Source organism: Neopsephotus bourkii, unplaced genomic scaffold (assembly GCF_033783945.1).
Source record: "Neopsephotus bourkii isolate Nb327-2 ecotype Australia unplaced genomic scaffold, CSIRO-AGI_Nbou_v1 NB_1686, whole genome shotgun sequence".
Lineage (NCBI taxonomy): Eukaryota > Metazoa > Chordata > Aves > Psittaciformes > Psittacidae > Neopsephotus > Neopsephotus bourkii.
Window position 1 is genome coordinate 240,990 of NW_026902160.1, and position 25,557 is coordinate 266,546.

A 25,557-nucleotide genomic window follows, 5' to 3' on the forward strand; every position below is an offset into this window, starting at 1 on the left:
TCTTGAGCAGACTTTGAACAAAGGCAAAAGAATGCTCTCTGGTACATAAACATACCTACTGGGCTTAACAACATTCAACACCAGACAGATGAAGTGACTTTAATGTTTCAGGTCTACTGCAACAGTTCTTACAAAAAAACACCTCAGACATGATCTGCTAATTATTAGTAATTGCACTAACATGTGTCCTGTTGTGGCATGTTTTGCATTAGGCAGATCTATGTCCAGCATTGTTTTTTTTTGTCAGACATGCTATAATGATTGTGTCAGCACTTCACCACCAAAACACCGTTTTTGGTGGTTGAATTTACACACATCTCTATGGCCTATTTTTCCATTCTGAACAGTGAAGAAATGAAGATTAATTGCCAGAGAGTGTGAACTAGGTAAGCAGAGCATGTTTCCTCAGTGGAGGTGGTTGGAGCAGGCTAGATTCCTCCCATATTACAAGGGAGAGATGTTCATGGCTCCTGAAGGTACCCATCACATTTTGCTTGCAGGAGTCTGTTTTTCTACTGAGTGTATGGGTAATTTGGGTGCTAGAGGTAAATATAAAAGAGAAGTTTAGTGATTCTGAAAGCACCAACTCTTCATGTGACCTGAGGCAGACACTATTCAAGTTTCCAAAAAAAAGTGTAAAACAGCAGTATTAAAATGATATAGAAATGATAGTAAAAACATACAGAAGGGGAAAGGTAGCTAATAGGAGAAGTGAACTTTACAGTTGTTGCTTTATTTGCAGTGCCTAACACACTGTGGGGTTATACTACCCACAGAGCTCCTCAAGGGCTTCAGAAGATCTAAGGGAATGATTTATAAAGATCTAATCAGGCCTCCTATATGCATTGTATACAATATATCCGCACACTTCCTGAATCAGGTATACAACTCCTCATTAGACTGGAACTTAATATCCCGAAGATATTCGACTGACTTGGATACCTTCAGTTCTGACAGGTGTCTCTGACCCTCACCAACGCAGTTCGCAACGCTTGACTATCGCTGGGTATCTGCACGTCTGGATCGATCTCGACCGGCTCTGAGCTTCCAACGATTAGATACCGCCACCTCTCTGTGTTAAAGAACGCTTCCTTGGCAACTACTTGATTTCTGCTCCTATCTCTCAGTCTGCTGTAAGATAAACTTCCCGGACGGCTCGCTGCTTCTTTCTGGAGGGATCCGGCTCCACAAGAAGCCCGTATGTCGGGAAGTGTCAGTCGTGCGGGACTATCATGACCCATGAAGCACAGCACCGACCTCCGTGGCCCGCTCCTTCGCCCGCCGCCACCACCGTCCCCCTCACACTCCTCCCACCCACCTGCCTCCACCAATAGCAGAGCCCCTTAGTCGCTGAGCGTACGCCTTCCAATGGCCAGCGCGGTTGTTGGCCTGCAGGCTTGGGAAGCCGCACCCTGTGTGTGGGGGGGGGCCGCTCGGTGGCGACGGTGGGGGAGGAGGAAGAGGAGGGAGCGCGGCGGGGCGGAGCGCAGACAGCGACAGCCTCGGCAGGGGCACCGGGTGCGGCGGCCCCTTTTCCTGCTGCTGCCCTTTCTCTTCTGCCCTCTGGTGAGTGCTCCTGGCGGAGGCGGGAGGCGCAGGAGGGGCGCAGCCGGTAGCGGTCGAGGGGAAGCAGAGGGGCACAGCCATTAACGATCTGCGGGAGGCGGGTGGGTGCAGCCGTGGGTGGCGGGCAGGCTGTGAGGAGAGGCGGGCTCTGCGGAGGGGAGGCGGGGGTGCCGAGGCTGGAACCAGCTTGTTTAGCCCGGGGCGGGGAGGGGAGCGGCGGGGGGTGTCTCTGCCTGGAAAACAACCAGCGCTCGGGTGTGTGTGGGGGGTGTGTGTGGAAAACCCAGCAGCCTGCCGCTCGCACGGTGCCTGCAGTGAGCGGCTGGTAAGGGCGATGTCGGCACTGTGGGGTGGTGGGGGGCACAACGAGGGAGTCCCCAGCTACTGAGCTGGACGGGGCGGCGGGGTCGGAGGGGCAGGTTCCTGTCAGCATTCCCTCAGGGGCTACGGGCCCTGCCGCGGTGAGCGCGGTGCGATGCTCCCACTGCTCCCGCCGCCGCAGGAAGCGGCCGCTCGGCGTTTAAATCTTCATTGCACCCAAGCGGTGCGTCTGCGGGCCTTTGCCCACCGCCCTGCTGCTTCACCTGCCCCTTCCTCTAGGCTGCGAGGTGACGACCTGATTACGGTTAGCGAAATGCGGGCATTAGAGCGTCCAAATAATCGCCCGCAGAGGACGCAGGAATGAAGGAGGCGATGCGGTGCGTTTGTGCGGTGTTACTGATTGGCAGAGTACCAGCAGCAGCGAACGGGCAGCTGTTTTGTTTCTTCTGCTGGAAGGAGTATCTCTGTTTTAGTATTTCCAGTGCCTGCTTTTGGTTCAGAATGTTACCTGTCCTTCCGCACGTAATCCATGCTGCTTTTAAGGTTGATTCTTAATCTACATTGTCTTTAGTTAAAACTAGCAATTAGGAAGGGGGAAAATCCAGTCAAGCTGGAAAAATATACTGAGATAGGGGGCTAGGAATAGCACTGGGTTTGAATCTTTTATGAGATACTGATGTAGCTCAGTGGCATGAGCTTGTTGCTGGTTTTGTTTTATTATCTGCTTTTTGGAAAGTTGCTGTAGGTCATAACGTTATCGTATGCCAAAAGCATTCTGTTTTCTTGCTTAATGATTTATGTCTTATATGGAGCTTTACAAACCGTGTCTCTCTTCAGTTTATGACTTTTCAAACTGCAGCTACTGCTAGATAATTTCTGTATGCTTTGCTGAAAGCTACAGGTATCTTCATGCACACTGGCTGTTTACAGCTCTGGGTTTGTAACGTGACTGGATGTGTTAACAGAATACTTGGGAGTTCTTAACTGCCACAAATCTGTTGTTTTTTTTTTTTTATAGAACAAAAGAATTTGGTTTAAAAATACAAATTATTTCTAAAGTAGGCTTCCATTTTTTCTTATATTTATTTATGTAACAACTCTGTATCTCAGTAAGGAAGTACTCTTTTTAGAGCTGTTGTATAGTAAGTGAGAAAAAAAAAGCAACTATGGACTGGACTTCTGGAGCAGGTGGTAGTGGTAATTTTTTATATTCAGTAAGCAGATTTGATGTGATCATACAAAAGTATTCTTAAGTGAACATAATGATCTGTGTAGTTTGCTTCAATTACAGAGCTTAAACTTGGTGATATTCTTAGGACAGTTTTGAGGCAGCATGTTTTGCCAGTGAGTTCATTAGAGTATAGTTTGCTAATGCTGCAGAATGAAGAAGGTCATTACTGAATCAGTATTTTTCTGTAACAGATCTATTCTAGATGTCTCCAGCAGAAAATGACTCAACTTTTCTTGTTCTTTGAGATTCACTATCAATATTAAAAGTTATTTTTCTTGTATGGAAGTGGATCATTTGATGAGATTATGTGGGCAAACCCATTTGGGCACTGAGACACTTTCACAGGAGTGAGGCTCAAGCTATTTCTGCCCTATTCAAGTCCCAGGTTTTGAAGGGTAGCCTTGCAGTATGAAGTGCTTTTAGTGAAACTCCACAGTCAACGTTCTGGAGGAAAAAGCTGAACTTTGAAGTAGCCAATTTTGTTAATAAATAGAGTGAAATATTACAACCGGAGGTTTCAGACTAGGAGAAGGGTGCTTAGCATGTTGATTGCTACTAAGCATAACAACATATATGTGACAAGTGCTTTCTGACTCCTAGGAGGCCGGACAGTAAAACTTGTACCCACAGCTTTTCTGAGTTGTAGAAATAGTTTGTTTTTTAATTATTTCCAAACTGGAGCAGTGGTGGATAGTGAGTAGTTTGTAAATCCCAAACTGTTGCTATGCCAATGAGCCAGTCCTGCTTTGAGGGAAAATTTCATAGTAACAAAACTTGACCTGTACTTGTATGAAGGAAAGCGTCTCAGAGAAGTGTTGCTTCTGTTGTGGGTGGAGGACACCTGAAGCATGAGAACCTGGAGTAAAAAATAACATTGAATTTCTGATTTTGATGACTTTTAAAGTAGAATTTACTCTTGGACTCTCCTGCATGATAGAGAGCAGTCTGAAATAATTTGTATCAGTAATTCATGCTGTAACTTAATATTAGACACTTTTAGAATGATAGGTGCTTTATATTTAAAAACTGATTGTGAGCAGTGTTTAATTCAACAAATACAATTTTAAACTGATGATTCTTTTGTGCAGGTCATTTGACATCTGCTTAGGAACCTGTCTAAAACTTTTGTGTTAAATTATACATTTCCTATGTTAACACATTCAAAAGTAGGTATTTTTTTAAATAGTAGAAGTTCCTAGATTACCTAAGTTTTGCAATTTTCATTCATATAATTTAATCAGCCTTCTCAGGGGAGTAGGAAAACATTACCTACTCGTGCCACTTATCCAGCATTTCTCTTCAAAAATACTCCTTTTTGGTAGGGCAGAGAACAGTAGCTGTACAAACCTGTTGGTAAAGAAAGATGTAAAGTGTGAATCATGTAAACAAGTGAATTTCCTGAGGAAAGCTTCTTTTCATCAGAGGCAGAAGAGGACATACAGATATTTTGATCTATGATAATTTTCACTTTAATATTACCCTCCTCTCTGGTTACTTTTCTTACTGCTTTAAAGTATTGCATGTACAATGACAGGGTTCTAGAGCAGTATTTTTGAATGTTCAACATAACTTTATGATAACTTGTTACCATCTCATTAACCATCTGTTGTTTATTGAGAATAATCTTTAGTCAAACTGAAACAAATAATTGGTTTCTGCCCTACTTAGTCAGAAGACATTGTTTGCTGTGGTCCTGTCAGGTCAGAAATTTTAGTGGTTAGTCTTTGCAGAAGTTGTAAGGGCAGAGACTCTGGGAAACGCCCTTGTTGGAACTACTCCTTTTCAAATCAGGTGTAGGCTGAGGTGATGTCATTTGTCATGAAGGCTCTGGTTTAACATTCTAACCAGCAGTCATGTGAAGTATTGCTGCTGCTTTGGGGAATTTTGAGCCTAACTGTTCTTCATTTCAAGGGAAATTAAGTTTTAGTATAGGGATGTATGTGAATAATTGGTGCCAGTCAGTCAAGCTGCTGACCAGCATGTATGCTTGCTGCATTTGCTGGGTTGACTCTTTACCTGTTAAGGAGAAACTGAAAATGTTGTCCTTGAAGGTGTAGCCAAACAGGAGTAACAACTTCTGCACCTTCCTAACTTCCTTCTTTTGACCTTGCTGGGTAGATTTCATTTTGATAAATGATCCCTGCCTGCTCTTTTGGATGCAGTTATTATTCAGTGAAAGATAAACCTTGTAACCTCAGATCAGTTGTGTTACTGAGCGGGAAACCAGAAGAGTTTTATGCTATTGCTTATTTGAGTGGCTTTTCTGTAGATGAATTAAAAATCAGCGTGAAAGTACAACTGAATTCAGTTTTAAAACTAGGATATTAAGAGCTACTGTTTGAAACTGAGATCTGGAGTTTGTGTTCTTCACACTAATCAATTATTCCTTTGCATTTTCAGTTGACTAATGTATTGGGCTTTGTATTTTTAAATTATTGAGGTGGTTTGTGTTTTTTTTTAAACCATGTGCTATATATGGTTTTCAGATTTTGACTCATGAAACTGAAAAAATAGGAGTAAAATATTTCAGAGTTCTGAGATTTTCTTGTTCTTCTGTATACCTAATTGAATTGCTGAAAAGGGGTCATGGAAACAACAAGCAGTAAATACAGTTAATCAGTAACTTTTTATGGTATCTGATACTTTCACATCAAATGAGTAGTTAAATGTTGTGGTACTTTTATGCACTGAAGATTGTGAGGGGGAATCAAACTGCTACACTCACATATTTTAGGTTTTTGGTTGAAATCAGTAAACTTGTAAAAGCAACTTTGTCTTAAAACCTGTAATTTTACTTGCAGCCATTGAAAGTTTAGTTTAGGTTTGATTTCATTTTGCATGTGCAAACTTCAAAATCTTGTTGTGGTGCTTTTAATGCTTTTTATCCCTATCTTGTTTTAGATTTAGAATCTTGGGAGGTCTGATAATGCTGTTTCAGCTTTATTATACCTAATATGAGATTAAACCAGGAATTGTTTGGGATAACCTCAACCCATGAAGATTGTCTTCTGTGTTGTTTTGGTGGGAGTTTGTTAGGGGTGTTTTTTGTTTGATTTGTTGTTTCTTGGGGGTTGTGTTGTTGTTATACACTGCTGAGTGTAAAGGTACTGTTTCTGCATTGTAACTGGGGAGGTGAAGGATAAGGTATACTTTTGAGTTTAATCTTTTAACAGATGAAATAATTTCTTTAGGTATCGTCACTACTAAGTATTGCTGAAAATTTATAAAGTATGTATGCATGTGAAACATCCCTTCTTTCTAATCAGCAAATGAAGACATTGCTGCTTATGTGCATTAATAGAGAGATGCAGTATACTTGTGGGGTTTTTTTATCAAAACCAGTATCTTGTCTAACCAAGCCTTGCATAGTAATCTTGCATCAACACAGCTTAAAGTACTCTGAAGTTAAAGGGGCTTCTTTTATTTTTCTCTTCAACTTCTGAACCTGTTAGCTGCATTCAGCTAAATACACCAGGAAAAAGGTGACTTCAAACACATAAAGTTTGTGCCAGTAAAGGGATAATCTGATGGCTAGACTTGTGTCCCCACCAAGAGAAGGGCATGGCACCTGGTTTGTTTTGAGGAGCAGGAGCATCTGTCTGTGTAGCTGTTAGACAGCTACACTGCCAGTCAGTGTATGGGTAGCTCTGGACCAGTTGTCATGTATTTTGCCACTTGCGTGGCCCACCCTGAGTGAACTAGTGCTTAGGTAAAGGTGGGAGCAAGGGTGGGCTCTACAAGATGTAGGGGGAGAAACATGAGGACTTGAGATAAGAAGGGATAAATAGGGAAGCATAGGAGACTTGAGTTGATGGGGAATCATCTTTCATTAGTTCTGACATATTTCTCTAGGTGCTTTCAGTTCCTGAAAAAGTTTTCATGATTTTTAGGTAAACTTCTATACAACTAAAGTGTTGCTTTATTTTTGAATATCACTTCGAGTTTCCATATGACTTGAATAACAGATTCAGTGTAAAGCACAAGATTCTATTTTGATTCCAAAGTCAATTTTCTTTCCTTACTGTGGATATCATTTTTAGGCCAGCTAGTACATATGGTGAGGTGTATCATGTTCCATGACCCTTCCCTCCCTTAAATTTTAAAGTAAAATTCACTATCTGGTGAGTTTTCAAAGGTACTCTGATAATTTTGATAACTTGGAAGCATTTCAAAAGAACTGTATATCTTTTGTGAGTGAATTAAGGATGAAGATATTCAAGGCCAGTTAGGATAGTGTCTTGAGTGACATGGTTTAGTGTGGGGTGTCCCTGTCTGTGGCAGGGGGGGTTGGAAGTAGGTGATCTCAAGGTCCTTTCCAACCCTAACTCTTCTATGATTCTGTCAGGAAAATGGTGTTCATTTTTGTAGATTATTTTTTTTATAAAGTGTCAGTGGCCAGAAGTATAGCAGTAAATATTTTTTGGTTATGTAGAACATTTGCAGTACAGTGTTAAATTGTTTTGGTTTCTCTTAATAGGCAGGAAAAATAGATTAAAAATGATCTTAGATGTTTGCTTAGATCTCAACTGTACAAATGAAATTTAGGGATTTTGGTAAAAAGTTAGTAAATTCTGTAGAGCTTTCTCAAAGTAAGTGGATTGTACATAGTTTGGATGGAGAGGGAGATAAAATACATATGATTAATCTAAGGGAAAGCTATTATGTCTGAAGATGTCTTATTTCTGTGCCTTGGAGTTACAGACGGCCATCCTGTTCTTTTTGATTGCTGCTACTTGCAGCTGACTGTCTACCTATGTGGTTTTCCCACTTTACTTTCAATGTGCTTTAGAACCTGCACTTACCTGGTTACTGCTGAGTTATGTGGATCATTTTAGACTGAGCTTCTTGCCTTTAGCCTGGAAGGAGAGGGTGCTTGTGATTGCAGCATAAGGTAAGAATTTCGACACATGGGACATCCACTTCTGGATCTGGTTAGCCTTTGTTGTTGATCCTAAGGCATTTCCTTTCTTTATTGATTTAAGGACAAGGAAACCCCAGTTAAGATGCCTGTACCCTTGTTCCATAGTTGTGGAGTGATAGTCCTTCCAGTATCCTCCAGTTTTCCATCACTGTAGCAATTTGGGGAGGAGCCAAGAGCAGAGAACACAGGGAACAGTTTGCTGCACAAATTGGAAGAAGGTAGTCTCTTAAACTGTCCTCTGGCCTGCTCAGCCACCAGAAAATAAAGAGTTTTTTGGCAGCTGGTCAGTGAAAGCCAGAAGTGGTGAACAGAAGGCTGGGAAGCATGGTTAAAACCTGAATGTCAGCCAGAAAAGCAGGACTTAGGCAGTCTTGCAAATTATGAGGGCAGCCTTATTAATTGAATGTTCTGGCTGGTGGAAAAGTTGCTGGAGGCTTAGAGTCTTTATGGGTCAATACTTAGCATTGAAGTGGGGAGACACCCCTCCATGCCTCAAGCAAAGCTCACAATGTCAAAATAAACCTTTGTAGCTGCATTTGCCACTTCAGCTGCTTGTTTAATGGGTTTGGGGTACTATCTAATGTGAGAGGGCTAAAGTATTGAAATAGCTGCTCTCCCAGTAGGCTAATATTTTTCTTGCTCTTTTATTCAGTCATTAACATAAGTATAGTATTTCTTGCTTGATACTGGAATAGTGGCCGTTATGCTAATTATTTTTAAGCTTATATTAAAAAAACCCTAGTCTTGTAAGATTACATACGATCTTGGTTACTTAGGGTATCCTGGGTTTATTTTTTCACAGTGTCACGTATTTAAAGAGCTTAAGCGTATTTCTGCATTCTCAGGTTTTCAGGTCATTAAGTCACTACTGTGTTCACGTATGTTGTTGGAATATTTTAGTTTTGTAGTAAGTTAACTATATTTTCAGTAATTCCTTATACCTCCAAGTCAAATGGGGGCAAATTACTGCATATTTTCAGTAGTGTACTTCATGGAGTCACTTAAGAATGAGGCAAATGCCTCTCTTTAGTTGCAGACCTTCAGTCAGGATTAGACACCTTCATAAATAATGCTCTTTGTTATCAGTGAGCAGTTTAAAGACCTGTTGTCATACCAAATACTTAATGGTAGCAGGAAAAGGTGAGGTCATTCAGTCTGAAATTTGGTATTTGCAACTTGTACTACAATTTTGGATTATGCAATTTAATCCTTGATTTGATATGTTAATTGTGGATGAATAGGATAAATTCAGTTCATTTGCCTGAAACTGAAAGCTAAATTTATTCTTTCAAGGATTTAATGATTTGAGAGAGTAATCTGGTAATTTTTCCCTCCCTCGTCGCTGTTGCTATAGTAATCCTAAATCTGAACCTTGTTTCTGTAGACTTTTTTTCCTTTAAGCAAATTCTATAATAGCTGTGCAGTGTGTTCTCAAACCAGAATATTGATAATACAGTTTGTGTGGTTGCCTTTTTTCTTTTTCATTTGGATGTAACATCTGAGGTACAGATGCTGAAATGGAGCAGCCTTAACTTGTCTTCCCTTTCTAGCTCTGGGGAGACCTTGTGGCATTAATCTTTTTAATAGTTTTTTAGGCACGCATCATTTATAGGGAGAAAAAAAAAAAACCAACCAAAAAAAGGCCCAACTCTACAACAAAATAAGACCCAAACCTCTCCCTGAATATCACGAAAAGCTGCTTATAATTGTAACTGAAGAAGTGCACATTCAAATTGCAAAGGCCATATCTCAGTTTAGTATCCAAATTGTCTTGCAATTCCAGTTTTACAGCAATGTTCAGGGCTTATTTGATTAGGTGCTTTCAGCCACTTTTGACATGGCTGAACTTTTGATATGGCAATAGATACAGGTAGTTCTGGCAAGTGTATAAAGTATTTGTTCTTGTACCAAACTTTGATTTTATTTCATGTGCAAGAAAGTAGAGATGAAATATCCAACAACATTAATAGCAAACTGAAGAGGAGCATCAGGAGTAAGTAATCATAAAACCTGAAAAAGACTTGTCTTGCCAGGAAGCATGGAGACAGTGAAGTAAGACTAAAAATAATGTGGATGCAGATGAAAGACTACATGAAAAGTTTGTCTTGATTTTGAGTGAAGACAGTTTTGAGCTGTTATTATCTGCACTGGCAGATAGAGCTTACTGCAGTGAGGTTGTAAAAATGATTTCCATAAGGATAAATTTGAACTTACAGGGTGCATATCAGTGGGACTATGCAGTATTTACTCTAGAATTTTGAAATAGGTAGTTTGTGTAACTAGAGACTTAGATGCAAGAATTGCTATCAAATAGAAAAGCAGAAGGGTATTGGGTAGATGGCAAGCACCAGTGTAGTCACTATAGAAAAGGTATTTGGGGCTAGTTATTGCATCATTAACATGACCTTCATATTCAGGGTTTTGTTTAAATTTAAAAAGAGAAGCTGTTCTATATGGAGGTAAGATGAAAATGGGGTATGAACAACAGAGGAAGACTTCGCTGGAGAAATTTAACATCTTGTTCTGTAAGACACCTGATTTCTTGGAAAGGGTGCATGGTTAGAGCTGACCTCTTTTAACTTAGGAATCATATAATGTGTTATATGATTCCATGTAAAAACTAAAGTGATGTTTCTGTGAAAATTGATTTAGAATGGTCACAGGGTATGTTGAGTATGGATAGAACTGGATGACTAGAAAATGATGTATTGGAAATATGTTAGTAGTGGAATGTGTCAAGGATCAGTTTCAAGAATTAGTATATTCATTAAAAACACTGATGGTTTCCTACTTCTTATGCCAGTCTCAATTTTTCTCATCAGATGTCAAGTATCATCAATACTGAAGTAGTTTTGCAGAGAATGAAGTTGAGACCTTAGGACGTGACCAGTAGAAAAAGGAGTCATATTTAATAGCATTAAAAAAATTAAAATGTTCTTACAACACTTGAGGATGACTAACCTGTCAAAAGTTAGCAACTATGAAAAGTATTGGGGTAACAAAGATACTGTTGTTGCACTACTAGTATTTTCCTTTAAAGAAGTAAAGTGGTATTAACATGTTTCTGGTACTGGTGAAAGCTTATCTGGAATAATGTGTCTAATACCTATCACCTGGCATCAAGTAAGAAAGAGTGTTTGGACTGGAAGAGGGGCAGGGACTGATTCCTGGCATGACAAAGGGAACTGAGAGTTTGTTCTCTAAAGTGAACTCAGAATGTCTTGTTTGATCTGGGAAAACAAAGCATGAAAGAGGTTGTTCTTCATGAGAATGAGTGAAACAACACAGGTGGATAAAAAGAGCTTCTTAAGCTTGAGGTATAAGAACAAATGGGCATAAACTATCCAAGAATAAACCTAGTCTGGAAATTAGAAAAGATGGTTCCTAAGCAACAGAGGCATAGAAGTCTGCAACTGCCTTCCCTTAGGAGTAGTGGAATAAGGCTGTCTTCAAGATAGAGACAGTTAGCTTATATAAGGGGAGGGGGAGGGAATATAATGTAGTTTTCCACAGTACTTTGGGATTTGAACCCCTTAACCCAGAATGGCTGTTTGTTCCCATGATTCCTGTCTTGTTAGTCAAAGATGATGCAGTTACTTTGACCAGATAGTGTCCAGATATCAGTGGGTGCATAGATAGTCTGTTTCTTGGACAAACAGACTAGTTGCATTCTAGGGTATATAAATGGATGTAATAAATGTTAGAGAAGGATGTTAAATACCATTTCATTGTATCTTGTGTAGTGGTGTCCTGGGTTTAGCAGTAGCAGTAATTTTTTCTCTTTCTTGGTAGCTGGTGCAGTGCTGTGTTTTGACTTCTGGGCTGGGAGCAGAGCTGATAATAATGATATTTGGGTTTGGCCAAGGACTTTGCAAAACTCATGCTCTGCCAGGGAGGAGGGGAAGCTGGGAGGAAGCAGAGACAGGACACCTGACCCAAACTGACCAAAGATGTATTCCATACCACAGCATGTCATGCCCAGGAGGTAACGGAGAGTTACGCGGAAGGGCTAAGGGGACTGCAGGGTTGGAGGAGGTATCGGTCCGTGCTTGGTTGGGCTGGGGGGGCGAGTTATCGGTCGCCTGGTGATGAGATCTTGTATTCTCTTCCCTTGTTATTTCCTTTATGATTACTATTATTGGTGGTAGCAGTAGTGATCTGTGTTATACCTTAGTTACTAAACTGTTCTTATCTCAACCTGTGGGAGTTGCATTTCTTTTTGATTCTCCTCTCTGTCCCCCCAGGAGTAGGGGGAGGGCAGGAAGGGGGGGAGTGAGTGAAAAGCTGTCTGGCTGGGTTTAAACCACGACAAGTGGATATGTGTTTTATGTTAAGAAACCCTAAACCATCACAGAATAATTCAGCAGAATTGATAATAAGCCCTTTATTGTTTTCTTCTCATGCTGTCCTGTGTGTTGGAAGGAAGCTGCCCACAACACGTGCACAGCTACTTCATTGTCTTCATATTTCTCTGCAAACTCTCCTTTGAGCTATTTATAAAAAATTACAAGTTGGTGCAAGCTGAAGGGGTGATGTGGTGAAAACGCTGTGTATCAAGTTGCTGCGTATTGCCCTGCTGTTCCTGTATATTGCCGTAAGACTCTTCCATCTAATAAGCTTGGAATGTAATTTTTTGAGGAAGTATTGTGCTTGTGTTTGCAATAATATGTAATAGAAGATTGGTGGTTGACAAAGTAAAGGGTTCTACTGCCTTCTTCGTGACAGAAGGATGCTAACTGGCAAATCAGGGGATTCATGTTGCCCGAGGTTGCATTGTTTTTCTAATTTATTCAATTGTTAGGGCATGTTAAGTCATGATTTAATTCCTGCTGAGGTATTTCAGACACAGGAGGAAAGTTGTAAATGCTCATTTGTGCAATTGTTTCATCTATATCAGTAGCGCATATTACTGGATATGTTTTTTACATGAACAGAAATGGAGGCAGAAATACAGTATCTGCCTTATATTTTCCTGTTCTCTAACTCTGTCTTATTTGTCTGAATGTTCATGGTGAAAGCTTCATTTCTGGAAGGAAGTTCAAGCATGGAAAGTAGTTTGCTTGGGACAGGATAGAAATTTAATGATGTTTGAAAGGTTCCTTCCTGACTGTGCTTAATGTGTGTTATTAACTTCCCTTCAGCTGTTAGCTGAATTTCCTGTTGATTTTAGGTATAAATAATTGCCAAAGCAGTGTCTAGCCCTATGTGTGTGCTTGAACTGGATTTGTTTCCTTTATTCACAAGGTTTTTTTTCCTTTATTCACAATGTTTTCAGAACTAATGTAGAAGACTGAGAGCTAGATCTTACTCTCTTAAATTGCTGTATTCACACGTAATTATTAATATGAATGGTAAGTAATTGCATAGGCAAAACATCAATGACTTAAATGGCACTTTGCTCATGTTTGTTAATGTTAGCTAAGTTACATCCCAAAATGGAATCTTTTGGGGAAAGTGCGTGACAGTTATAATTTTAAAAGCTGATAAATAATAGTTAATACTTTAAAGCTTGAGGAAGTGTTCACTGTTATATGAATATTGACTTAATTGTATTTCATCTGCTTTATTATTTAGACATTCTGTCATGTCACTTACTGTTAAACAGGTGTGAACTAGAGATAGTATCATATAATAAACAAAAAAAAAAATCCAAAGTCTGAAACTGTTTGGCAGTGGTCTCCAGAGAGTGGATGACTGAACAGATGTCATCTGGAAGCTCTTGCCAATGAGCAGAATTATCTTTAGGACTACTAGTTTTTTGGAAGAATGTATTAATGTGCAGCAAGAAAACTACAAGTTGATTAGCTTGACTTTTTGTTCTTAAAGTGTGTTTTTTCAACTGGATTGTATAGGATTTGTCATGGTGACTGAAAAGGTGTCACATTCAAGTAAATAAAGGTGTTGCATTGGATTGAGAGAAATAATAGAAGTAACTACTGAAAAGCTAAGCAGTTTATTTTCTAATTTGCTTGATGAATATGACACTGGAAGCTTAGCAGTTTCCCGCTTCTCGTGGACTAAGTAATTTGCTTAACTGAAAATACAATTCAACACTGGAGAGAAGAAAAATATTTGTGGCTTTATATGTGTGTCTTAGTTTGGGGGGGGGTATTAAATTAATTTATCTGTCAGAGTTTAATCTGAGTATTGCGCAGTTGTCTTAAACTGAAATCATCTTTCATTGTGTGGTCTAGAATAGCATCCCCTGTATGCGTGGCCTGTGCCTAGTTCTTCTGAAGGGGGTGCAGTCAATATTGGAATAATTTATATTTTCAGCAGCATATTCAGATCTGGCATTTTGATTATCTCATATGAGAATAATGTAAACCTTTTGTAATATTTTGTCATGTTAGCTGGTGACACTCTTTTTTCTAAAGTAAATGTTCTTAGGAGTTTGGGGTCGTTTCTTTTTGTGCTGCACTGTGCCTCATAAGCACATCAAATATAAACCGTCTTATGAAGTAAAGATGCATGTTGCCATGCAGTTTGACCATTGGAGGATGAATCAGAAAGATCTTACTTCCCCTACTCCCCCAGAGAACAGCAAGTGTGTATCCTTTCCAAAATGTGTTGGATTAGATTCATTTCCCTGTGAAAAATGCTAAGGAATAGTTGGTAGAGATGGTAGCAGCTGCACAGAACAAGTTTGCAACAACGTAATAAAATCCAGTGACCAGATGATGGGCTGTCCAGGTTTTGTTTCCATTCATTTCTTCCTATTATGAAAGACCTAGAAAATTGGAACAAATTAAATTTTAGATAAATCTTGTATGGGTTACTTAGAGGAGAGTAAGGAAGCTGAGGAAGACACAGAGAAAGGTCAGGGATAAGGTTGGTAAGACTCATAAATAAGAATCATTTGGATGTGGCAGTGAAATACGTTGCTGTTGAGTGTCATTGAGTATTTTCATACACCCGTCTGATTTTTAGTGATGCTCACAGAGGTTCATGAGATGATGGGCAGGGAGGGGGAATTCAAAATATTTCCTGTTTGTTGTTAGCTGATACATCTCTGAAATTCTTTAGTAAGGTCTGGTAGTAATAGGAGGGAAAATCATGGCCAAGTATGAGACAGGAGAGAAAGTTAAGTTTAGAGAATATAGATGAGAAAAAGAAATTGAAGTAGAACATTAAAATGAATTGATCCTGTAAGACCAGAAACAGTTTTAAAAATCTGGGTTACATCACACAGAGGATTTCTGTAGGATTTTTTAAGAATGGGTTTTAAGCATATTATGTGTAAAAAGTCACATTCTCTATTAGGCCATGGGACTTACTGCTTTGAGGTATTGTTACGGTTAAGAATTTAGCTGGGTGCAAGGTAAGGTTACATGTTTTATGGTTGTAATACAAGGAATGTTTAAATGTATGTACATGGTGTAAAGTGTAAATCAATAAATCACTGCAAATGAGTGTGTGTGTGTGTGTTAGACAGCACATTAGCCAAGGTTAACCAGGGTATTTGGAGACTTAAGCCACGGGTTTGATTGAGTTTAGCAGTTTTTGCTCTTGTAGACAAAGTTTTGATGTTTCAAAAAAGATGTTAAATCCAAAGCTACTGATTTCTGGCTCCAAGGTAGCTGAAGTTGAATGGCCTATATTTAATGTTAAAAATGGGGTCATAAATGGCATTTATCATGTGGCCCTACAAACTACAGTTTCGTAGGGTTTCTGTTAGATTCCATGAGCTTTGCATTGGGCACTTTGTTACTGAACAACAAAGTGGGAATTGCTTATGGCCTAATGTGCATTTAAGTGTGTGGACATACTAGATCCTATTAGAATCCCTTCAAGGACAGGAACTTCTGTTGAGCAGATCTGGTTCCAGGTATGTATGGGGGGACTTGTTTACAGGTTACTTCCCTGGTCTGTTATCCACCTCCCAGCATGACCACACAAACAGTTGTGTAAGCTCAGCAATGTGGCCGATACAATGTGGGAATAGCTGTTAAGGAAGAATTTGAAAACAATACTATGCTCTTGAGAAAACATTATATACTACAAAATATGGAAACAGTCTTAAAGAGAAGATGTTTCTGCATATAAAATAATACTGTATTAAAAACAAATACCACAGTACGGCTGTAATGCAAGTGATTATTATTTTCATTTCACACAGCTATTCTGCCTATCTCCTCAGAGAGCTGCTTACCAACTTCTGAGGCTTTGTTGGGATCAGCGGGACTTTGCATGGGTAGAAACTTTGCTGGCATGTATCCGACTGCATGCTGTTTGGGAAGTCACTGGGAAAGCTATGTTTAGAGTTCTGGCTTTCAGTACTGCACACATACCCCTGTGTTTTTCAATTTCTGATGCCAGTAGCCTTTCAGTTAAATTGAAAGAACTGTACTTGCATATTTCAGCAATATAACAGTGGCAGTAGGGTTTGTATTTTATAGTTTGAATTAGGAATGGAAGTACTTTGACAGTGTGGTGTGGGTTATTCAGGATCCTTGTCTGACTTCAGTTGATTTGACACAAATATGTATCCTTGATGTTCACTATTTTTACTTACATTTCTGTTTCTGAACACAGTGGGGAAGGTCTCTGGTTACTCCTAGGCAAACATAAACAGTTGTGCTGAGTTTTTAGAAGTTTTCTGTCTATTGGTAGCGTTGAAAGAGTACCTCTACGGATAGGAGTCCAAGTAAAAATAATAAAGAAAATATGATAGTCAGGGCAGTTGTATTTAAACAAGCAATAGTAAGACAGATATGTAGAAACATTGTGGGTTTTTTACTATTAATCTTCCAATGTATGTTAACTAAATAATCCTTGCCTAAAGATGTTAGTCTTTATGGATGCATAGTGTTCAGTTTAATCTGGAAACATGCGTATGTGCAGAACAGAAGCCTATATGTTTTATACTGGCACTTGAATTCTAAGTGCAGAATGCTCAAAAGCATGATTTCAGTTTTGTTCTTTTGGTTTTAATTATGATTTTGGTATACTTCTGTGAAACACTATAGCTATGCCACCTTTGGATATTTTGGTGTGCACCTCTGTCTTGAATGTTTGGGGCTGAACCTTAAGAGAGGAATTGTGTGCCTGGGACTAGTTCTCTCAAAGCTGTATGTGCCCTAGAATCTTGGGCTGGATGGCTGGAACCAGACTGAGAATGCAAATGCATCCAGCTTGGCCTCTTCAGTGCAAGCAGCCTTTATGAATAAACCCACTTTGTAACAGCAGAGCAGGAGTTGTTCTGTCAATTAACTACATTGTGGCATGTAAGGCCCTACAGCCATTCTAGTACTTGAGCAAGTACCAGGCTTGGGTTAGTCCCTGTCTTCCTGTAACACAGAACCTTTTTGCCATGATTTGTGCACTTCCTGTTGTGTTTTGTGCATTTGCCTTTATTCTGATGGATCTTCAGTTGAATAATGTATCTGTCTGGTGACTAGAATGATCCAAGTTAAGCAATTAAGAAATAGGCCTAGCTGAAACTGAAAGAGTGGCCATGATTCCTGGAATGTTGAAGTCTGGGCTGCTATAGACAATTGTGTTTGAGAGTCTGAAAATAACTCACTAAAATGGCCATCAAACACTGTCTTTGCATGATTTACAGTGACTGGAAAAACAGGACTACTGCATTTATTCCCAGATGTAATTCTGAAACCCTGTAGGGCAAAGTAAACAACATCTTTTTGCCCCTGTCAGGTGGAAACAGTGAGAATCTTCAGCTGGAAGATAAGTCCTGGTTTGCATAATGTTAATTTATACAGCCATATTCAGTTGTGCAGTACTTGCCTGACAAGGGAGACAGCATGATAAGGAAGATGGTTTTCTCCTGGTGTTTCATCTATTACCGTGTGGGTGTGCATGACCCTTGAGGTTTACCCAGAAGTAGGAAACAGAACAGCATAATTTTGGGGTTGGGAGCACATTCACACTCCCCTGGGAAAAAGAAAAACAGAAATGAGCTGCTCTTAAAATAGAGTTCATGGGGGTTTCTTGACATGCTATTTCCTAATATGGAACAAACAACAATCTGATACAGGAAATTAATTCCAGTAACACTTTTATCCATAGATTGTGTCTTTCATGTGTAGATTAAAGTTGTCAAGAGCATTCTGAGAGACAGAAAAGAGAATGCTCTTGGGTTTGTTAACTGTGAAATGGGATGGACTTTTATCTTCATGTTGCTTCTAAGACTGATATGAAACAGTGTTAATATCCTTTGTACAGGGTATGCATTTTAAACACTGTCCAGGAATCTTCAGTGTAGGGTGGATAAAAGAGGTTGTAAACCACTTTGTCTTCCTAAATTTTTCATCTGCCTGAAGGATTTACAAGTGCCTGATTAACCACCATGGAAAGGAGTTTCTGAATTTGAATAAGCCTGTTAGCTGTCTAATTTGGAAATGGAATGATACATATGTGAGGCTCATGTTTCAAAGCTGGTTTTATGTGCAAGTGCAGCATAAAATCTTACATAGAAGGTTTATGTCAAAATTAATACTGAGGCTTGCATCCTCCAAAGACACTTGTTTCCACCTGCATACAGGATTTTGAAATCCCGTCCAATTCTATTGTGTCAAGAGACTAAATTGTTCTCATGATTTATTCAGATTTCCATCCTTCCCTCCTTCCCCCATCGGAAGTGGGAAGTCCTATAGAAGAACTGGGGGTGCCACCTGGAAAAGCCTCGGCTAAATGTGAAAGAGAAATTAATGAAAAATTCAACATCTCTGCTGCATTCATTTGCCTGATTCGAGTCTAATTGAAACCTCCAGTCCTGCACCTCATTTGTGTACTTTGATTCACTCTCTTGGAGCTCAGACTGGTAACACACCCATCAACATTGTTTGTACTGCTTACATATCAAACTTGCTGGTTCCAGCATAATGCCTGCACACTCTCTAATCACTGTAGCAATTTCTGAGTTATTTGGAAATAATCCATTCATCTAGTCATGAATATTCAGGTTAGTTCCATCTCAACAATCTCAACCAACAAGTCTCATAAGAATAGGATATTTTTTTCTTGTGGGACATTTGCTGTAGGATCTCCAAAGTTACAGGTATATTAATCATGAATTTGTCAAGAAACATTAAGTTCACCTTGTGGCTCTGTTGCCAAGTGGTGACGTGCTCTATTACCCAGCCTCTTTGTCCTTCTTTTTGTGATTTTGTAGTCTTACTGTAGTATATAAGGCACATACTGATGCTTTATTCCAGTGTGGAAAGCAAAACTGATATGCTGTTCACTTCTGGTTTGCCTGTGCTTCAGTAAGAATGTCTTGTCTCCAAATCACCACATCAGGATGTGTAAGAGCTTAGGTATGAGCGGTTATTAAGGTTTAATCAGTTCTGGTGAATGAAGAAGTTGTAGTAGAAGATTTTTGTTTTGCGACCCTTTTTGCAGAACTCTTTTATAAATCCCTAAGATCTGTTTACACAGAGGAAAATGTAAAAGTGTAATCTGATAATTCATGAGCTTGATTTTTAGCATTTCAGTTTCTTAGGCCATTTCCTTGATTTAAAAAAAGTCCAAGACTTCTGTGCTTACTTGTTTAACTCCAATAAGTCTAATATCCACATTTAGATATCTTGTGGTTAAAAACTCTATAGAATCTTTTCCTACTCCCTTCTTTAAACATTCCACTTTCAGCCTCTTGATAAACAGTAATTAAAGTTTCTTCTTCAGGTATGGTCTTTTCCATACTGCAGGTGAGATTGAGAAGTGGTACCTTGGTGTTTGTTCATCCATGTTCATAGGCAATTTGGAGGGATTGTGGGCATCCCACCTCTGCGGTTACTGGTCTGTGGGATTCATAGGCTGTGAAGTGTGGAGTTGTCCTTGACAGACTGTCATAATTTCTATGAGTGACTTGAACCCTTGGAATACAGTGCATTTAAACTTGCTCTGACACTGTCAGTGCAATTATATTTGAAACTAAAATGGTTTGATCTCTGAGTTTTGGGTTTTGGTGTATTTTTTAATCTAATCAGTTTCAGGGTTTATCTCAGGAAATCTTTCATTCCAGGGGTAGTACCCAAATGAGAAGGTCAACAGATTTTTCATTCTAGGTTCAAGGGTCTTTTCAGCATTTAACCTAAATTAACTTCAAAAAAGCCCAAACCAAACCCATAAAATGGCTCTCTTTATGCTTGCATAAAGTGAAATTGTAGCTTTAAGAAGTCTAGGGCAGTGTTTCTACTATTTGTGTGTAACTGAAGGGTGAAAGAAAAGGTTCTGTAACTACTTTCACCTCCCTTCTAAATAACTGAATACACAAAACATCTAACATTTTGTGGAAGAGGCTATTTTTGCAGAGTAGTGCAAAGGGTTAAATGACATTGTTCTGTTCATTGCCAGCGCCTTTCAGAAATCTCATGTCTCGCTATTGAAAATAACTGGATCCTGGCCAGAATGGGGCCACTTTGCCTCAGCACTGCTGTGTTTCAGTTGATCCTTTATGCATCATGATATTAATATTTTAGATGGGAATACTTTAAAATTACAGAAATTTCTTGCATTTTTTAAGTATGAGGGAAGTATCTATCCCTGTTCAAAATGGATTTTTAATTCCTCATGTCATTTATAGGAGCATTTGTTATTCAGAGCGTTTTTTGAAAGCATTAGACCTGAGCGGCTTCAACAGTAGTTAACATTATAGATATTTTTAATTTGAAACATAAGATTTTTGGTTTCTTATATCTGTGATAAGTATTGGGTATGTGAGTGGGGCCTCTGGCTTTTTTGGCTATTTCCCCAGGCACTGATTCTGGTAGAAAACCCTCACAAACCTTTTGATAAAGGTGGATTTTTGTGTCTAATTTTAGAATGTACCCTCCCCTTTATTTAAAAGAAGGGTAGCACTGGAGGACTAGAGCCATCAGGAAATATTAGTTATAAAGCCTTATAGGAAAAGTGAAACAATGCTACTATGGTCATATTGCATAGAGAACGGGCTTTGTTCATTCTGCATATTTTGCTGAACCTTGAGATCAAAAGGAAATCTTGAGGAAAGAAGAAAGCTTCTCTTTCTTTGCACCTTTCCTATAGACAACTTGCAAGTCATACTGTGTCCTGCATTCAAATGAGTTCTGGAGTTTTCTGCCTTCCTGTAAAGCGACTTATAAACTCCACAGTTCTCATGCAGCACCACAGGCTTCCCACAGAGCCTGTCTGTGTGCAGTTCCTCTTGACCTGCTCTGTCAGAAGCATCCCCAAGTTTACAGTGGACGGTGGTAAATCGTTGTCCTTGATTGTAGGTCCTGACCTAGTTCTCATTTCTGTCTGAACCCACTGGCGCAACCAGTGCGTGTCTGCCTGAGCTTGCTGTTCTGTGAAGCAGCAGCAGACTCCTCTTGGGTAAGTGCTACCTCTCTATCAGCAAATGGCTTTCCTTCCCGGGGACTGTGTAGAATGTATTGTTTCCTAGGAAAGCCTGACTTCAGATGCATGTATGTGAAAATCCTGGAAATTTCCTCACCTGATTTTATTACACTGGCTAATTAAACATGTAATTCTACTCTAGGTCAGTTTTGGCTCATTCCTTAAGAAATCGATGTGTGCATTTGTGTTTTCCCACAAATCCAGTGTTGGAATTAAGTCTAGCAGCTTTTATAACTTCAGTTCGAGGCCAGTGTTCATTTTTTGGTCAAACATGCTGATCAGTTTGTCTCAAGCTTTCTAAATACTTGTTGGATAAAGCTGGGGCCCTGCCCTTGGGAAGCTGGTGATCTGATTTAACCTGTGCTGTGAGGTCAGAAATCTGTGGATGCTGGCTTATTGGAGTGTTTGCTGGGAGGCTTTGAAAGTGCATGTGGGTTCACAGAAACCTAAAAATAAGCAGAGTTTGGGTTAACCCTCTTTATTTGTATCATACTCATGACCCTGATGGCAAAGTGTACGTTAATTTTCAGTACCGCTGCCACCCTCTGTGAATATTAATAATGGAGAAATATTTGTATTTTATATTGTCTTGGCCTCAGATATGTTCTGCACAATTAGAAGGTGAAAATGAATATTAGTGACTTGACTCATTCTTGTGTAGGGCTAAATGGTGTGTGTGTAGCTGAGTCTGTGATGGAATTTAATGTACCAGTAAAGCAAGCTGGAAAAAAATACTTGTCACCAGTTTTTTCTGTTGACCAGATCTTAGAGCTTTGTCAATAAGGCAAAGAGACACCATCTCTAGTGCAGCCTTTCTTATTTTATGGGCTGTTAATAACTTAGCTTTTGAAAACATCAACCTAAGCAATTCGGTAAGGTACATCCTACCTGGTCTTATGGAAAGTTTGTCCTAATTGCAATTGGGTCTGATCGATGTGACCTGAGCACAGGTTAAGGAGGAAATTTGGTATTGTCTCTGAGTACTGAGGCTGAAGAGTTGGGGTTGGTTGTTTAGCCTGGAGAAGAGAAGGTTCCCAGGGCGCCTTACAGAAGTAGGGCAGAGGGAATGGCTTTAAACTGAAAGAGAGTAGATTTAGATTATGTGTTACTAAGTTCTTCCCTGTGCTGAGGTGCTAGCAGAGGGTGCCTGGAGATGCTCTGGCTGCCTCATCCCTGGCAGTGTTCAAGGCCAGGTTGGACAGGACTTGGAGCAGCCTGATCTGGAGGAAGGTGTCCCTTGGAACTGGATGATCTTTAAGGTCCCTCCCAACCTAAACCATTATGTGATTCTATGGTATGATTCCATTTGTGCCTTCTGTCTGACATTCAGTCTCCAGCTGTCACCAACCTACAGCACAGGAAGGTGCTATTTAAAAAAAAAGTGCTAGAATACTAGAAGTGCTTTGGAAGCTGCAAATAACACGAGCATATTGTCATACTGTGCATATGGAACTTGTTTTTCCCAAAGCATGATGGGCAGGTTCATAGATCGCAGAAGTGGATAGGACTCTGATCTCAGTACAGGCAGTCAAAGGTGTTTTGGAAGTTGGGTTAAAACCCGTGTTTTATAAAGATTTTCAAAGCCAGGTTATTGGCTCAGTATTGTATATATGTAGTTAGGAAACTTCCATCTCCATTCAAGGGCAAATGTGTCGGATATTCACTTCCAGGTGCTAAACTGTCTATACTTCTGTTAGCAGGAGTGAAGGGTCCTGTCACTTCTGTGACCGGTTAACCTTTCTGGTTAACCAAACAGGTTAAACTACTGATCCCTACAAGTTAGTCTCCTGTTCTCTGGATCATTTTTGTAGTCTTTCTTTGAACTCTGATATTTCATATGTGGGGTTTTTTTGTTGGGTTTTTTTTTTTTTTTTAAATACATGTACATGAGAACCAGAAAAAATATTTTACTAGAGTCAAAGTTAGGGAAGGTAACTTTGCTACTTGATAGTCTTTGTTTTATTTTACTGTTAACACTAGATCACTTTGGCACAGCATAGTCTTTTCAATTCCTACAGAGTGATCTATGCCAGCTCTTTAATTCGGTTCCGATCTTGTCTCTTCAGCACTGGGTAATTCTGGCTTCATTTTGTCTCTGGTTATAATCCTTTGCCTTAACTGTGTTAACTTGAGTTTTGTGATATCACACTATTAATTATGCAGTTGTGGTTTTTATTTGAGAAGCTTATTTGAATTGAAACTCAGATTTCAGAAATAAAATTGCAGGCAAATCTTCTGTGGTATTTGGCAGATCTTCATTTGGCATGGTAATCACAAGGACGCATTTTGGGGGCTCCTTTAAGTCTGGGTTCAACATGCAGGTTTCAGTCTCAGTGTTGGACCAACTTCATAAAATAAATTTATCTGAAAGCCATGATACTGCTCTGAACTGTATGCCAAAGCTCATGTTTTTCAGTGAACTGTAGAGTTATTCTAGGAGCTAATAAACACTAAACTAGTGGAAAGGAAAAGTGTCTCCATTGCCATTTCCATCTATGACTGTTGGTACTCCTTTGGTAAGAGGCAGTGAAGAATACATGATGGTTTGCACAGTTCGTACTTCTGCATAGCACATGGGGAAATGGAAAAGACAGTGGTGAAATTCCTGACTTATCATTTGCATGCAACATTGGTGAAGCTCATGGGATTTCAGCAGAAAAGTTTCAGGTGTCTGTGGCTTAAGATACAGATTCCTTGATTTTTCTTTTCCTCCTGGTTTACTGTAGATTATTCTTCCTGTTGTAGATACAGGATCCTTAATTTTCTGTACAGTCAGAGGATGCCAGTTAAGGAAAGACTTATAAATCTGAGAATATGGCCTTAATGAAACAATTTTTTTCTTGGTGAACATTAGTGCTTTAAACAAAGAAAATTGCTGCTTTTCTCTTTGGCAGTTGGAAAGCAGCTTGATATTTTATAAAGTAAAAGGCCTGTAGCAACTGCTGTTTTGACAGTTCTGTTACGTAGATTCTTGCCCTTTATAAATACTTGGAACCTTAGGTCTAATTTAAAGCAGATTTCTAGCTTTATTCTTTGTTCTTAACTGTTTTCAGAGATATTTTTTTTAGATATAAGTATTGGATGTAATAAGAGAACAAATGTTGACGAGCTTCAATACACAAGTAATATTGTGTCCTGAAACCTGATACTAATGTTTGCTCTTGTATAGTTTGAGGTCTCAAGTTTACCCAAATAAATTCTTGCTGGTTCTTCATGTAACCTTGCGATCACTCAGCCCACTGTGAGAGGCCTCTGATTCCAGTGTTTGGAGAAGGTGAAATACGAAATAATTGCTTACGGAGATTGTGCATTTCAAGTAAGGTTTAGGGACTTGGTCTGTTTCCCCCCCTCACCCTCCTTTTTCTTGTTCTCCAGCACAAGTTTGTTTCTTGAAGTACTCTCATAGATCCTAATGCATGATGTTACACAGATAAACTTATTGTTGGATTTCTCTACATCTTTAAGAGTCCAGTATTTAGCTTGCAGCATCTCTGTGAATAAAGATGATGGTGCCTGCAGTCAGTACAAGATAAATAACTGTTCTTGTTCGTGAAATAGTCTCTTCCTCCTCAAAAACAAAGGGCAGAGGAAATTCTGAAGATGCGTGAGCTAGGAACATTTGCTAAAAAAGAATGTAATTGTTCGTGATGTCAAGTACGTTGTCTGGTAAGTAGTACAGTCATGATTTACTTTCTTTGCTCAAAGGCTTCCTAAGATCGTGCCAGCTTTTCCTTTTAAAAGTTCAGTAGGAAACATTTGAAATGGCAGGAACAAATCCCGTGTCAGTGGTGCCAAAATGTCCTCACTGGAAATGATGGAAATTGCAGTGCAAATTATAAATTATTCCTCTATTACAAAGGTATAATATTATTTTTCATGGAGCAAGTTTGTTGATCTAACTGTAAAGTAAAGGAAAATGAGAAGAAATACAGAAAGTACCAGAATATTGAGTGAAGTAGTAACAGTGCAAATTTATAAACAGGTTTGTTTGCCAGATACCGAGTGATAATGAAACCTTATTTTCTACAGACAGATGTTCTCCTTCCTTACCACCTCAGTTTCCATGTGAGCTGTCTTTTCACAGTGGCTGTTACTTCTTGTGTTTCGTGCTGCACCACTCCAGTGCTGCCCAGCCTTTTCCTTCCCTCTTCCTCCCTGCAAGTTATTACAAAACAAA

General features: G+C 39.4%; 1 protein-coding gene across 18 annotated transcripts in view; it reads left to right on the top strand.

Moving 5' to 3' along the window:
• The first annotated feature begins 1,462 nt into the window (after positions 1-1,462).
• Positions 1,463-25,557, top strand: part of ADD1 (adducin 1) — a 60,780-nt gene continuing 36,685 nt past the window's right edge. For 16 of the 18 annotated variants that reach the window (XM_061376033.1, XM_061376039.1, XM_061376036.1 and 13 more), the window contains exon 1: positions 1,463-1,566. The gene's annotated coding sequence lies outside the window, so the exon portion shown is untranslated. Of the gene's footprint in view, positions 1,668-1,753; positions 1,892-25,557 lie in introns of those variants that run through there. The other 2 variants (XM_061376035.1, XM_061376034.1) reach the window with 2 other exon arrangements.